Source organism: Sorex fumeus, unplaced genomic scaffold, assembly GCF_029834395.1.
Source record: "Sorex fumeus unplaced genomic scaffold, SorFum_2.1 ptg000094l, whole genome shotgun sequence".
NCBI classification, from domain to species: domain Eukaryota; kingdom Metazoa; phylum Chordata; class Mammalia; order Eulipotyphla; family Soricidae; genus Sorex; species Sorex fumeus.
The window spans coordinates 21,287,776-21,300,328 of record NW_026606151.1 but is presented as its reverse complement, the minus strand read 5'-3'; the positions used below and the strand labels follow the sequence as shown (position 1 = coordinate 21,300,328).

At 41.9% G+C, this 12,553-nt stretch overlaps 1 pseudogene; it reads left to right on the top strand.

Moving 5' to 3' along the window:
• Window positions 1-769: 769 nt before the first annotated feature.
• LOC130040155 (putative olfactory receptor 2B8) lies at window positions 770-1,713 on the top strand (annotated as a pseudogene).
• Window positions 1,714-12,553: the final 10,840 nt, after the last annotated feature.

The following is a 12,553-nucleotide window of genomic DNA, read 5'->3' as shown; positions in this document are numbered from 1 at the left end:
ACGCCCTACTGCAGTGCTATAGTGTATATACATTAAACTCTATTAGGCTCAATATGAACCATATATTTCATGTCTATGATCGATACTAATAAATGTCTACTGTTCAATTTTCTTATATAAAATGTCAATAATAATATTTTTGTTTTTGCTTTTTGGGTCACACCTAGCGATGCACAGGGGATACTCCTGGGTCTGTACTCAGAAATACTCATTTCGGTGCTCATGGGGCCAAATGGGATGCTGGGAATCAAACTGGGTTGGCCGCGTGCAAGGCAAATACCCTACCCTCTGTGCTATCTCTCCAGCCCCAATAATAATACTTCTTGTGATAAAGTAGAACTAAGTTGATAAGTCAGTTGTCCTAAGCTATCACTTATTCAATAGTTACATATAAAACAGAGCTAAAACTTTTTCTTTGTTTGTTATTTGCCTACAACCAGCAGTGTTTATGGCTTACTCTTAGCTCTGCACTCAGGAATCACTCCTGGCAGGGCCGGGAATCAAACTCAGGTCGGACACTTATAAGGCAAACACCCTCCCTATGCTCCAGCCCCAAGGCTAAAACTCTTCTCATGATGGATTTCTTTCACTATCTTTTATTGGAAATCCCTTTGTGTTGGTTTTACAAGGTTATAAGTGATCAAAACATAGGGCACTGCATAGCCTGGGCACTGCATATACTACTACTGAGGCTACATTCTCACTCCTGAAGATACTTATGCAAATTGTTCAATGCTTTCTCCTGACAGGAGATATGTTCTCATAAAGGATGGAACAGACAAATGGAAGTTCTCTCACTGGATTTATCCTACTAGGGTTCTCTGACAGGCCTCAACTGGAGTTCATCCTTTTTGTGGTTCTTTTAATCCTTTATATCTTCACTGTGCTGGGGAACACCACCATTATTGCATTGTCCTATCTGGACCCAAATCTCCACACCCCAATGTACTTTTTCCTCTCGAACTTAAGCTTTTTAGACTTGTGTTATACTACCAGCACTGTCCCTCAGTTTCTGTTTAATCTCAGTGGACCTGATAAGTCTATCACCTATGCTGGTTGTGTGGCTCAGCTGTTTGTGTCTCTGGGGTTGGGATGCACAGAATGCATGCTCCTAGCAGTCATGGCGTTTGACCGCTATGCCGCCGTGTGCAGGCCCCTCCACTACACTGTCATCATGCACCCCCGTCTCTGCTCCCTCATGGCTTCAGCCTCGTGGGTCTTTGGCTTTACCAACTCCTTGGTGCAGACGATGCTCACCTTCATTTTACCACTATGTGGGAGGAATAAAATAGACCACTTCCTTTGTGAGATCCCTGCGCTGATCAAGATTGCCTGCGTTGACACCAGTAGCACAGAATCTGAGATGTTCTTTGCCAGTGTTGTTATTCTCCTCATACCTGTTTCATTGATCATGTTCTCCTATGGTCAGATCGTGAGAGCCATCTTAAGAATTAAGTCTGCAGCGGGAAAGCGCAAAGCCTTTGGGACCTGTGGCTCCCACTTCATCGTGGTCTCTCTGTTCTATGGCACAGCCATATACGCCTATCTCCAGCCCAGTAACAACTACTCTCAGGATAAGGGCAAGTCACGTCTCTCTTTTATATTGTTTTTATCCCCATGATGAACCCTGTCATCTACACACTGCGGAACAAGGATGTGAAGGGAGCAATGACGAAAATTCTTTGGAAGATTCATGGCTTGATGTGTGTGTGAGAAAGACACTTAATGGAAGGATTTTTTGAATGCCAGAATCTGTAAGATGTAGATCTTCATGTATCCTATCAAAATTACCCTAACAATTTTCGTTTGCTGTCATATATAAAATTCAGTGTTGGAAAAATGTATGGTTGTGGATTCATTTCAATTTCTCGAGTGGCTGGGAACCTGGTCCCATAGCATTGGATCATTGTTATCATTTTGAACTGTCCTACAGGTTTATTTATTTTTTCATATGACGATCCCCATTTGGGATCATTATTTTATTTAACTGGAAAAAAGATATAAAACATATACTAAAAAAGACATGGTTAAATAAGAGTATGGGTCACTAAAATGCTGTACTGAGTATTAACATTTTAGCATTTATTCATGGCTCTTTTATAAATTAAGTGTTGAGTATTCTCTGAGTCTTTTCACAGAATTACTTGAATGTCCTATGAAAATACAAACTATAAGCTCACGGCAAAACTTTCTCCAGTGAATCTTGATAAAGCCATCCAGAAATTAGGCTATCTTTGACTTCCTCATCAAAATATCATAGTATTAATTTCACAAGCTGTGCATGAGAATCACTAGGTGAAGAAATCATTGTTACCAGTGAATGGTAACGTAAGTTGTAATAGCAAAGGGAGTGGTTTTTTTGTTTGTTCTTTACATATTTGTACATAGCTAGAGGAAGAGGTCTGTGTAATATCGAATTGGTTACTTTAAGTTTGTGAGCCATATTCTTCTTCCCTTTTTAAAATGATTTTCTAGAGTGGAACTACAGGACCCCTGGGTTCAGTCCTTAGCACTGAATGGTCCCCTTAGAAAAGTAATGTAACAAACATTTAAATAATACTTTTAGAGCTGGAGTGATAGTACAATGGGCAGGTCATTGCCGTGCATGTGGCTGACCTAAGTTTAATTCCTGGCATCCCAAATGGTCCCCTGAACTCATCTGGAGTGATCCCTGAGTGCAAGGAGTCAGCACTGTTACATGTTATCTGACGGTTATTTAGATTCGACCAAAGAAAATTTATAGAATAGATAAAATGTGTAACAGTCCTCCCTTTGTTCATCAATTTGCTCGAGCGGGCCCAGTAACGTCTCCATCATGAGACTTGTTGTTACTGTGTTTGGCATATTGAGTACATCACGGGTAGCTTGCCAGGCTCTGCCGTGCAGGCGAGATACTCTCAGTAGCTTTCCGGGCTCTCCGAGAGGGGTGGAGGAATCGAACTCGAGTCGGCCATGTTGGCTGCATGCAAGGCAAACGCCTTTCTGCTGTGCTATCGCTCCAGCCCATAAAATGTGTATTAATTAAAAATTAATTAAGCCCAAATTAAATTTGATCTTTCGATCTTATAATAAAATATCTATGATTAAATTATGGCCTGTGGTCTCGTCCGGGAGCTGCATTTTGTAGTCTCTGAGTCTTGGCTGCTGATGGGATTACACGGCGCCAGGGGGCCAGGTGGTGGGTGTGACCCCCGCCTACTGGAATTTGGAGGATCTGGGTGGAGGATGCTCGACTCCAATTCGAGTAGGCTTGGAGATCTCGGCCCCGGAACCCGCGTGGCTTTGTCCCTCTGCCAGTACCTTCATGTGTGCGGAGAGTGGTCTCAGCATGGTGGTGGCTGGTCCTGGAGGTCTTCGGCTGCCGTAGCCCTGGTCGGGGTGGGGAGGAAAGCTCAACCCGCTCCCCTCCAAGGGACCCCGGCGAGGAACAGCCAGGCGCAGGGGCAGGAGACTGACTGCACTATGCTGAGACCACTCTCCGCACACATGAAGGTACTGGCAGAGGGACAAAGCCACGCATTTGCGGCCGCGCGACATCTTATCTGAACATCTTTTTATGATATCTCATTGTCTCATTCCTACTCTGGACAAACTTGCAGGCTATCGAATGTGGCCTGCCCACAGGGCAGAGTCTGGCAAACTCCCCGTGGCGCACCAGATATGCCAAATACCAGTAACAATGATGGGTCTCATTCTCCTAAAGAGCCTTGAATATAATCTCGGGGCTGGGATGAGGGAGACGTTACTGGGGCCTGCTCGAGGCAATCGACGATTAACAGGATGATGAATGAATGAATGAATGAATGGCCTGTGAGTGTATGAGCATCCTAGAGAAATTAAATCTGACATTTAATTCCCATGCCATGGACTCAAGCTTAAATGTGCATAAGTTTATTTTGAAGCTTGGTTCCTGGCATTTGTATATGTTAACATCATGAACAATGTTTATATCCATGAAGGTTAGAATTTTGGCATTACTACCAGCACATTACATGAAAAGTTCAGGGGCTGGAGCGATAGCACAGCAAGGAGGGCATTTGCCTTGCACACAGCCTAGCCGGGTTTGATTCCCAGCATCCCATAGGGTCACCCCTAGCACCGCTAGGAGTAATTCCTGAGTGCATAGCCAGGAATAACTCCTGTGCAACACCAGGTGTGATGCAAAAAAACCAAAAAAAAAAAAACATGAAAAGTTCATATAAATATAGGTTTTGATTCAGATAAACACACTGTATCTGCATAATGACAGAAATTTAGCAATGATCATGTAGTTTTCTATCCTGACAGCAAATATACACCATCCTGGGCCTTTAAACTTATGAGATGGTCATTTTTGACATGACAGGTTTATTTTCTTTTTATTCTCACAGTAGCATTTTAATTTTTATTCATTTATATTTATTTTTATTATTTTATTTTTATAAAGTTGTTCAGATTTTCTTACATTCAATATTCCAACACCAATTCCACTACCAGTGCACCTTCCCACCATTATTATTTTCAATTTTCCAACCATTCCTCAAGCCTTGTTCCTATAGCAGCTTCTGAATGATTTATCTTATGATGCTTGTATTAATCCTTCTCTCTCTTGACTTTCCTCACACAACCATGGAGGTGCTGAACCAGTCGATCATATTCCTTGTCAATGTTGTCAACAATGGCATCTTCTCATGTTGCCGCAATAGTGCCAAAGAGCTCCCAGTTGGTGGTCATTCTGGGAGTCCTCTTTTTAAACTTTGCAGCCCTTTCTCCCCGCTCTGTGAAGTAGAATTTTGCACGAAGGAGACGGTGGTCCGACCCCTTTCGGAATTTTGGGACAACAGCAACATTGGTCAGGCAAAACCGTCGATTGAATATGATGTGGTCTATTTGTTTGTGGAATCGTCCACCAGAGACTCCCATGTCCAATGTTTAGATTCGGCCTTCTAGGACTGTGAGTTACCATGGATGGTCTTGGTCGACATGATGAACTCAGACAGTCTCTCACCCTGTTCATTCCATTCTAGGCCATGGGTCCCGATGTGAAGTTCTTCAGCTGATCTTCTCTGTCCTATCTTGGCATTAAAATCACCCACAATGATCTTGTAGAAGGTGTGGTCTTCTTTATAGAACTTCTCCAGCTCCATGTAGAACTTCTCAATTTCTCTTTCATCATAATTAGATGTTGGTACATAGACAATGAAGATAGAAACTGCCGGCAGTGAGCCACATCTACTCAAATGTAAACGTCTAATTCGGGTTGTTAGGCATTCAAATGTATCAATGCTCATGGCCAAGTTTGTGTTGACAAGGACACCCATGCCTCCGACACCTCTTTTATCGCATGTTCCAAGGAACAATTCTTCTCCAGTGTCGAGAACGGCATGATGAGATCGGTGCCTTCTTGTTACGGTCAGACCAATGATGTCGTACTTGATCTTTCATGCTTGTACCATCAGGTCCTCGATGGATGCATCTGATGCTAGCGTACGTGCATTGAAAGTACAGACGATTATTTTTGTATTGTTTTAATGCGCCAAAACTAATTAAAAAAATTTCCTTAGAAAAAGGTGTGTGAATATGTGAATATTGTTTTATCTCACCATGGAGCCCTTAAAACCTTGTAGAAGAGAAACACATTACTAGCATGTTGTTACAAGGTTTGGCCTTGTGTGTTTATATTTTCTTTTTGTTTTTTTTGTTTGTTTGTTTATATCTTCTTAATGGAGATTGGTTGCCTTCTATTTTATATCCCATCCAATCTGGTCTGCCACCCCTGGTGCATCAGTGGTGTAGAGTATGGATGTCATGCAGCAGCATGCTCCAGGAATTCAAAATTTTTGAATGCGGTACTACAGTTGGAGTTAAATTTTTAACTGGATAGCGGTTATGGGTACCCTTGATGACTCAGCACCCTGGTGCTGGTTCTGGATGCATCTCTGCAACTTGCTGATCTCTTATGAGATTTCTTTGAGTCCCTGGATCATGGCCTGTTAATGAGCTTATCTGGCCCTGAGGCATTTCCTGGGCATGAGTTCAGGCTCTGGAAGAACAGGGATATGGGTGGAGGTAGCCCATCCCAGACTTCATGAGAACCTGGAGATTTCAGATCAGGACAAGTATTATTTTTTTAATTATTAGAGAATTGTAATTTGTAAAGTTGTTGACAGTTGCATTTTATATAGTATTCTAGCAGCAATCCCACCACCAATGTCAGCTTCCGTTCACCAGATTTTCCAGTTCTCTCCCAGATTCCCAGAATGCTATGTTGACAGGCACATTTTTAAGTTTGGTTGTGACAGTTTGAATCTCACATTTTCAGTGTTGTTGACTCTGTGGTTTGTATATAGAGCTAAGCTATTCCTTTACACCACCCATGTACCCACGATCCTTGACTCTGCCTTCCTCCCAACCCCAGTTCCTTTCCATCTGTCTCCTCTTCTGTCCTTGATGTCTTTTCTTCTCTGTCCCTCTCCTCCCTATAATCTGTGGTCAAGAGGGATCTAGGTATTCCTCTTTTATTACATTGCATTCCTGTGCCCAATTACTGTGTATATCACTGATAAGTGAGATCATCTTGTGTTTGTTCTTTTTCTGGTTTACTTTACTTAATATAGTATCTTCCAGTTAATCCAAACATTTGCATGATTTCATTGATCCTTGCAGCTTCATACAATTCCATTATATGTGTGTATATATATACATGTATGTATTTATGTCATATACATATATGCCATATATATGTATATATATATATACATCTATATCTGGGATGGAGCGATAGCACAGCGGGTAGGGCATTTGCCTTGCACGCAGCCAACATGGCTGACCTGAGTTCGATTCCTCTGCCCCTCTCGGAGAGCCCGGCAAGCTACTGTGACGTGTTCGATATGCCAAACACAGTAACAACAAGTCTCAAGATGGAAATGTTACTGGGCCCGCTCGATCAAATCGATGAATAACAGGAGGACCGTGACTGTGATATATATAACTGTTGCTACATTCTGGAGGTCTTCAGCTATAGTTCAGAGACTATAAAACCAATCTCCTGGAAGCGCATGGCAGCATTCACGACTGCGTGACCTCTTATTGTCTAGTTCACACTTTCAAGAACCGGCAGGCTACTGAGAGTATCTTGCACACATAGCAGAGTCTGGCAAGCTTCCCGTGGCATAATTGATGTGCCAAAACAGTAACAATGATGAATCTCATTCCCCTAACCCTAAAAGAGCATCCTATGTGGCACTTGCTAAAATCTCAGGGCTAGGATGAATGGAGACGTTATGGTGCCTGCTCGAGGAAATTGATGAACAATGGGATGACAGTGATATAGTGATAGTGATATATGTATGGTATATATATGCCACGTCTCCATAATCCACTCATCTATCATTGAACATCCAAGATGATTCCATATCTTAGCTATTATACTGAGTTTTGTAATGAATAATGACGGGAACACATCCTTCAGAATGAGTGTTTCTGTGTCCTGGAAGTATGAACCCAGAAGTATAATTACTGGTTTGTATGAACAGTCCTTATTTTTTTTTCAGGAATCTCCATACTGTTTTCAATAAGGGTTGAATCAGACAACATTCCCAGCAGCAGTGCATGAGTATTTATTTTTCCATTTATTTGGTTTGATTTTTGAATCACACCAAGTGGTGCTCATGGCTTATTCCTGGCTCTGGGCTCAGGAATCATTCCTTGCAGTGCTCTAAGCACCATGGGGGGCTGGGGATCAAATCTAGGTCAGTCACATACAAAGCAGGTGTTTATTCACTGCACTACCACTTTAGCTCAAGGATTCTTTTTTTATAGGAGTACTGCTATTTATTCAGCCACTGATTAGCTGAATGAATGGGGCATGAACTCCACCTTACTTTTTTTCCCCCATTTTATATAATTTTATTTATTGAATCACCATGAGAACAGTTACAAAGCTTTCGGATTTAAGTCTCAGTCATACAATGAAACACCGGACCTTCATCAGTGCCCATTCTCCACCACCAAAAACCCCAGTGTATCCCCATCCCACACCCTCCCCTTACCTGTGGAGCAAATGATTTCCAAATTACTCTCTACTTTGATTACATTCAATATTTTGACAACCAGATCCACCATTAACATTTGAGATTTTACCCCAACACTCAGATCTGCTGAAAAGGCAACAGTGGACAATTTGTTTTCTATTGCTGGTTATGAATAACATATGATGTCGCGTGGCTGCAGTATTGGCCACACAATTTTGAAATTCTTAAATTTAACACTTAGATCTGGAGAGATTTCTGCCAAAACCTGCTGGGTTCCAAGATTTGTTTCTGGTATCTGGAATCATGGCCGTTGAGCGGCTTGATCAGCAGCCAGAGAGGTCATTCGTGGGCGATGACTAGGGGTCTCGGTGGGACAGGGAGGAAATGGCAGGCTCCACCCCCATCCCATGAGGCCCCATGTGTCTTGCCCCCACGTGTCTCGTCACTGAAGGCCCAAACCTGATTGTCCAGTGGCCTCTGGAGGATGGCGGCCACTGGACCGCAAAGGGAAATTGGCCAAGGCATGAAAACTATCCCCCCCTGGGGTGGCCCAGCGCTGGTAACCAACTGCAGGGACAGGATGCATTTCTGCCAAAAGCCGCTGGGTTTCGGGATTTGTTTCAGAGTCTCTGGGATTATGGCCGTTAAGCAGCTTGATCAGGAGCCAGAGAGGCCGTTCGTGGTCAGCAACTCAAGGTTTTTTTGTGGTGGGGAGGAAAGTGTCGGCTCCACCCCCATCCTGTGAGATCCCGCATGTCGTAACTGCAGGCCCAAACCCGACTGAAGGATTCCTTTTTTACCACATCAGCAGCGGCAGAAATTACTCCCCTTATTTTTGATATGTGCCATTCTCACTGTTGCTTTGATTTGGACATCTCCCAAATAAAAATAATGATAACACTGTTCTTTTTCATGTGCCTAATGATCATAAACCTACTTTCCTCAGAGATATGCCTGTTTATTTCCTTTGCCTAGTTTTTGGTAGGGTTTTTGGATTTTGTTGTTGTTGTTAATCTTCATTAGTACTTTATATATCCTGGATATTAACCCATTATCTGATGTTCTGAGTGTTAGTATTTTCTCCCGTTCAGTTAGCTGTCTTAGTTTTAGCTCATACTTCTTTTTCCATAGAGAAACTCTTTAATTTCATGTAGTCCATTTGTTTATTCTTGAACTTACTGTTATCCCAAATGGTATCATATCATTGAGGACCCTTTGCAGGTACAAATCTTAGGGTGTTCTATCTTTATTTTTCTGAATGTATGTTATAGATTCCAATCTGATCTCAAGGTGTTTGACTCTCTTGAATTGACATTTATGTAAGGTTTGAGATATAGATCCAGCTTTAATTTTTTACACATGGTTATCTAGTTTTCCCAGCAGCATTTGTTAAAGTGGTCACGGTCACGGTCCTCCCGTTGTTCATCGATTTGCTTGAGCTGGCCCACTAACGTCTCCATCATGAGACTTCTTGTTACTGTGTTTGGCATATCAAATACGTCATGGGGAGCTTGCCAGGTTTTGCCGTGCAAGCAAGATACTCTTGATAGCTTGCCTGGCTCTCTGAGAGGGGCAGAGGAATCGAACTCGAGTCTGCCATGTTGGCTGCTTGCAAGGCAAATGCCCTACTGCTGTGCTATCGCTCCAGCCTTGTTAAAGTGACTGTCTTTAATCCTTTTCATGCTTTCAACACCTTTATCAGAAGTTGACAAATGTATAGGGACTTGATCTTGGATATATGATTCTGACCCATTGTTCAGAACGTACGGCCAATCCAGTACCATGCAGTTTTGGTCACTCTAGCTTTATAGTCTAGTTTCAAGTTAGGTAATGGGGTACCTCTGAGTTTCTAAATTTTTCAGTATGGCTATGGTTATTCAGAATATTTTATGATTCCCTACAAACTTTATTTCTGTTGTAATTTCATGAAGCATGTGATATGAATTTGGATAAGGAGTGTATTGAATATTTAGTAGTCTAGGTGGTATGGTCATTTTTACAATATTTTTTGTTCAATCCATGATCATTGAAAGTTTTTCCATTTCCTGGGATCTTGTCTTTGTTAAATGATTTAAAGTTTTCAAGGTATAGATTTACCACTTCCTTTGTTATGTTAATTCCTAGGTATTTGATGTTTTGGGGTGCCCTTTTCAATAGAATAGAGTTTTCCATCTCTTTCTCCTCTGATTCATTGTTTGCAGTTAGGAATGTGACAGAATTGTATGTACTAACTTTGTAGTCACCCTGTTGCTATTTTATTTTTTCTAGGAGCCTTTTTTGGTGGATCTTTATCACTGTAATCACTGTCATCCCGTTGTTCATTGATTTCCTCGGGCAGGCACCAGTAAGGTCTCCATTGGTCCTAGCCCTGAGATTTTAGCAAGTGCCCATTGGAGGCTCTTTCAGGGTCAGGGGAATGAGATCCATCATTGTTACTGGGTTTTGGCATATCGAATACGCCACATGTTCAGCAGCTTGCCAGACTGCTGTGCGGGCAGGACATTCTCAGTAACCTGCTGGATTCTCCAAGAGTGAGAACTAGACAATAAGTAGGCCACAAATGCAGCCACATGCTTCCAGGAGCTTGGTTTTATATTCTCTGGGTCTTTGCCATTGATGGGATTTCATGGCATCCAGGGCAGTTAGTGGGTGTAATGCCTAGCTACTTGAAGATGGGGGATCTGGGTGGAGAAGGCCCTGTCCAATCCGGGCTGCCTTGGAGGTCTCAGTCCCGGTCCCACACACCTGGGTTTCTCTGCTGGTTCCTTCAAGTGTGAGGCTCGTCCAAGCGTGTGGAGAGTGGTCTTAAGCATGGCTGTGGCTGCTTCCAGAGGTCTTAAGTTGCTGGGGCTCTACTCCGGGCAGGGAGGAAAATTCAACCGGCCCCTCACCCCCCACTGCTCCAAGGGGCCCTGGTGAGGACAGCCAGGTGCAGGGGCAGGAGATCTTCTATGTATATTATAATGTTATATTCCAAATAGGGATTAATTTGGCATTTTTAAAATTTGAATATTAATGATTTCCTTTTCTGGTTTGATTGTTGGACTGGAGCGATAGCACAGCGGGTAGGGTGTTTGCCTTGCACAAGGCAGACCTGGCCAACCTGGGTTTGATTCCTCTGCCCCTCTCAGAGAGCCCATAAGGTACCAAGAGTATCTCGACTGCACGCCAAAGCCTGGCAAGCTACCTGTGATATATTCGATATGCCAAACACAGTAACAATAAGTCTCACAATGTTACTGGGCCTGCTCGAGCAAATCAATGAACGGAAGGACAGTGCTACAGTGCTACAGTGGTTTGATTGTCATTGCTAGGACTTATAATATTGAAGAAAAGCAGAGACAGTGGACATCCTTGACTTTTACCTGATCTCACTGGGAATGACTTCATTTCTTCTGCCAGTAAGAATGACAATGGTGGGTCAGAAGTGATAATAAAGTAAGTAGGGTGTTTGCTTTAAACAGACCTGGGTTGGTTCCCCAGCATTCCTATGGTCCCCCGGGCTCACCATGAGTGATTTCTGGGTTGAGAGCCAGAAGTAACCCCTGAGCATTGCCAACAGTGACCCAAAAACCTAAAAAAAAGTTTGTAGGCTTATTACAGATGGACACTACTATATTTAAGAAGGATTCTTACAACACTATTTTATTGAGTTTTTTTTATCATAAATGGGTATTGGATCTTGTCAAATGCTTTCTGTGCATTGATTGAGATGATCAAGTGATTTTTGTCTTTCCTTTTTCTGATGTGGTATATTATATTAATTTATTTGTGCACACCAAACCATCCTTGTATCTACTAGTCCTACTTGATCATGGTATATGATTTTTTGATATGCTGTTGGATTCAGTTTGCTCCAGCCCAACAATCAATCCAAATCAAGAATTTTTTCATCAATATTTATTAAGAATATTGGTCTGAGATTTTTTTTGTCTGAAGTGACCCTGCCTTGTGTCTTACTGTAATGTTAGCTTTGATTCTTCAATATTTTGGAAGAGCTTAAGAAGTAAAGGCAGTAAGTCTTCTGTGATAGTTTGCTAGCATTCATCAGTAAACCAACTGAGAGCAGGACTTTGGTTCTTGGGGAGATTCTGAATCACCGTTTTGACTTCCTTCCTCGTGATTGGCCTTTCTACTTCCTCTTTATTTAGTTTGGATTCTAAGCACCTTCCCATTTCTTCTAGATTGTCTATCTTAACATAAGCAGACAGTTATTCTTAGTATTCATAACATCTTGAAGTTCTGAGGGGTCCGCTGTGATTTTTCTCTTTTTGCCTTTAATAGAATTTATTTGAAGTTGCTTTTTTGTTCTTCTAAGTCTTGCTAAAGGGTTGTCTATCTCATTTATTCTTTCCAAGTACTGCCTTTGGTTCAATGATTATTTGCATTATTGATTATTTGCATATTTGATTATTTGCATTGCTTTCTTGGTTTCTATATTATTGATTTATGATCTAGCTTTTATTACTTCCTTCCTTTGACTTCTTTTTGGGTTTGTTGTTCCTTCTCTAGCCATATGTGATAAATGGATCATTATTTCA